The sequence below is a fragment of the Ischnura elegans genome, chromosome 2 (genome assembly GCF_921293095.1).
Source record: "Ischnura elegans chromosome 2, ioIscEleg1.1, whole genome shotgun sequence".
NCBI lineage: Eukaryota > Metazoa > Arthropoda > Insecta > Odonata > Coenagrionidae > Ischnura > Ischnura elegans.
Window position 1 is genome coordinate 134,469,774 of NC_060247.1, and position 4,492 is coordinate 134,474,265.

Genomic DNA, 4,492 nt, shown 5'->3' on the forward strand with positions numbered 1-4,492 from the left:
GGAGTGTTGTTTTTTAGACCCCATTTTATTTTTAACATGTTTGCTGCTGAATTGTGGTTCTGGGCAAAATTGAAATTTAGATTTTTATTATTTTTATCGTTGTTTGTTGGCGATAACGATTGTATCTCTCTGGTTGAATTAATGCCCAATGACCGAAAAATCTCAACCACATCTAAGCTCTATACTACTATGGATTAATGCACTTATCCTCTAATGGTAAATAAATGCAAGCCCAACAAGTGAAATTGACTGAAAGGGAATGTAGAAAAAATATGCATATATGAATATCTCGTGAAAAAATTAGGATTGCATATAAACATTTGGATACAGTTATTGACATTAAAAAGGAACAAGTGATTTCAACAACATATTATAATCTAAACACTTAAAGCTCTTAACCCTTAGAGTGCAGAACATTTTTATACGTTTTGCACTCTGACTGCGGCATTTACCCAAAATGTGTATTACTACCAGGATATCTTGTATTGGGCATTCTCCTTGCCATAGGAATTGGGAAGGGACTTAACGAGACCAGCTCTCGTGGCAGGGGGTGCATCCTGCACAGGGGGTCTCTTCTGCACTGGCTGGCAGCTAAAATTGAGAACTCCTGCTGCATATGGGTTAAAATGCAGGCAGGGGCGGATCCAGGATTTCTTTCTGGGAGGGGCACAAGCAAGGCCGTATCCAGGATTTTGTTCAGGGGGGGGCACAAGGATACCTTGTTATACAAAACGAACGAAATGACAATGGGACCGTATTAAAAATCTAGCATATTTTTAAGGGTCTGGGGGGGGGCACGTGCCCCCGTGCCCCCCCCCTAGATCCGCCTATGAATGCAGGTTGACAATGCCACACACAATGAAGTGTTATCATTTTGCTTACTTTTGAAGAGTGACCCTTCCTTCCTCCCTTTCCTTGCTTTCCTTGAAGCAACCGAAATATGGTGACCAATAGGGTAGTTTCCTTCATCAAAGAAAACGAAAGGCAGTGATTGCGATTCGTTACCCACCATTAGTGCATTCATAATATAAAAATTATTTGGTTTTAGAAATCATAGTTTAGGCGAATGCCAATGGTCAATTTTAACCGCATTTGAAAAAGGACAGATTGGCACCCATGCGATGCCACTCCACGTGACGTCACAGGGACCTAGTTTCTGTACGAGTAGATAGGAGTTTTACATCGTCTGAGATTACCAATGCATGCATGAGGCACAGAGCTCAGGGAAACGTCTCTTAATATTCACCTATCAAAACTGCCTATAGTCGGAAAGTTTCCTTCGTTTGATAAGGTATTAATAATCCTTATTTAAGCCAAGTGCTTCCTGATAGGAGGGTACTCTGCTACCTGCTAGCATCCTCCGTCGTATCAGCGCTCTAAGCCTCGCCCCAAGGTCACCTCACTTGCGGCAGCGGGAACCAGAAGGACGTCACACGGCGTTTTCCCAGCATTCATACTTAGCCGTCGCGTTTTCGCGCGCTTGAAAATTTTCACTTCATTTAATTGCAAAAATTAGATATCGTCATTTAAAAGTCTAAAAGCGTGAAATATGTACTCCAGGAGTACTAATCTTCCGATTTAGGCAATTAAAAAATAATACGAAACCTCCCTATTGGTAGAGGTCCGTAAATTTCGCGAGACGCGATATCGCGAAATAACGCGAAATCGGTAAATAAAAACGAAATTTCGCGTTATTTGCGATTTTAGGTGGATTAGTGATAAAAATCGCATCTTATGAGTCATAATCCATTGTTTAACGCTGCCGACGTTCATTTGCTCCATCTCATTACGATTCCAAGGTCAATTGGCTCGTTTAGTCTCGCGCATAACGCATCCGAGTAATATCGCGCACTGTAGTGATTTCTCCGCCAGAATTTTCCGTTAAATTTATCACAGCCTCTCTCTTTGATTCCCATGTATCAATCCTGAAATATTTAGCGTTTTGTCACCTGAAGAATTAGATATTATGAATTAAAAATGTGCGGAAAGAAATTTAACGCGGCCGCGGAAGAGCGGAAATACAAGCTCACGCGCCCGGTACGCGTCAATGCCGAGCAGAATTTCCGGTGACTCACCGCGACGCATTAGACAGCGTTATTGCTAATAATAACTTATTGGATAACTTCTATCAGGAAAACCTTGAGTATGGGTCTAATGTAACAATTTCGTTGACTTAAACACGGCCGCTGGCTGGGACCGGGCCACGACCACCGAGAGACAAACACGCTATCTCTCGGTGGTCGTGACCGGGCCGCCGTTCACGGCACGGCCCACAGCGAGGCAGAGTCGTCTCGTCTGAAAGCGGCCTGAATTTCACGGCGTCGTGACGTGAACGGCGGGCGGCGAAAAGTCGTTTCGTCAGAAAGCGGCCGCAATGTAGCACTGACTATATTTCACGCCTTAGACGGCGCACCGCTGGGCCGGATTGAAATGGGCGCCATGGTGACCACGGCGGCCGTCAACGGCGCCGTGCCGTCAACGGCGCCGTGCCGTCAACTGCGCGATTCGATTCGTTTAAAGACATCTATAGACACGTATGGTTATTTGAAAGCATGAAGCGCTAGCAGTTGGGGGAAGGGAAGGAAGGAACAGAAAGGATAGGAGGAGATGGGGTTCTCCTTATTAGCAGACGGATCGTCGAATATTCGACTCTCCACTGAGCTAGAATGCAAAAAAAAAAAATCATTTCGACATTGGCCAAATCTAATATATAATTCTTCAGGTGAGAAAGCATCTCATTCTAGATGTTGCAGGATCGATTAATGGGAAATAATTTTTCAAGTTTCTTTGAATCCGATTATTTTTGTTATGTGTGCTTCTTTCACTGCCTTTCCTGACCGATTGGCAACAGCTGTAATCAAAACTAAGCGATTTTGTTGTATCTGGCTGCTGGCCTACCTTCCCTCAACACCTGGGTGAGGGGTATCGAAAGGTAACCCATGACATGAAACATTTCGGCCAACTTGTAAGTTATACAGTGCTATGGTTATACCGTAGCTACCCAGCACTCAGTTTGAAAACACCATCATGATAGGTTGTGTTTTGCGGTGCACTGTTGTTTTTATCGTAGTCCCAGCTTTAAATATCGAACGAAGGATAGGAATTTTAAAATGCCAAAAGCTAGTGATACTGTTCATACCAGGGCAAGTGAATTCAGCTCAGAAGGATTTTATGTGAAAGACAGAGTATTACTGTGCAAAGTTTACGATAAAAGATATGAATTTGAAAGATTTGACACTTTGTTAAAGGGTATCAGTAGCGATACACATATACGTGCCAAAGAAAGGGGACCCGCAAAACGACTGCTATCATTTGAACATACAGTCACTCAGTCAAAGAAAGCGAAGGAGGCAGGCCCGGACTGGCCCGCCGGCCCATCGGCCCGTGGGCCGGTGCGCCCTTAGACCAACGTGGTCTAAGGGTGCACCCTCAGAAAAATGCGTTCCCGCGCACGCAAGGCGCAAGTACGTTTTTTCTAAAAGGTGCTCCAGTTAATTAAAAACCCAAAACTTGTATACAAAAACAACTTATACTGATAATACAGTAACTAAGACGACAGCGACATGCTATGATTGCAATGACACGCTGCGCCATTGCTAAGGTTTGCGCGTTACGAGACAACGTTGGCAGCTGTGGCGGCGCTGATTGCAGACCTATGATGCAGACGACATGGCGCCAAACGAGAGGCGATTGTTCTTCGAGTTTTTCCAGCGGCTATTAGGGATTGCTCGGAAGGGTGTTGCCAATTTTTCTATATTTTCTCTGATTTTTAATTTCTACCTCTTAAAATATGCTCTGGGGTGCAGAATGGATATTCTAAAAATTTCAGCTCAATTGTATAACATTTAGAGGTCGCTCAAAGAGCATAAATGCAATAACTTTATATTTTCCCGATTTTTTAAAGTAACATCATTTTCAGGGGTAACGCACGATTTTGCAGATCTTTAGAAACAAAATTCATTCCATTTTAACGTCCGCTCAACAGTTTTCCAGGAATACAATAGGTACTTTTCCGCGAGCTACAGCAGCGCGTCACACCCCTGACGGCGAGCTGGTCGCTCGCAGGCCGCATCACGGTCAACTGATAAAACTGATAAGTCCTGCGCCCCTCACTGCCTCACACCCCTTCCGCCTTTACGAGCGAAAGTCGGATTAAGAATGTAGGAGTCGAATACTATGTTGGTGTTGTTCATACCGAGTGTATGCTGTAGTTTACCCTTTAAAATAACTACATCACTGTTCTTCGAGCCTAATTAATGATAAAAAAAGAAATTTTCATGTTAAGAATCCAAAAAATATGATAGACTGAGAACCTAAGATATGAAAGTAGTTAATTTGCTCTATTTACGCTTATCAAATCAATTGAAAGTGCTTTAATATATTCGCTAATCTCCACTCTTCAACGCAGGCGTGAACAATCTCTGTAGTGGCCCGGCCACCCACTGGCAGTTCCGGTGAGTTATGGAATCTTTAATGTTGTTTTTATTTCATC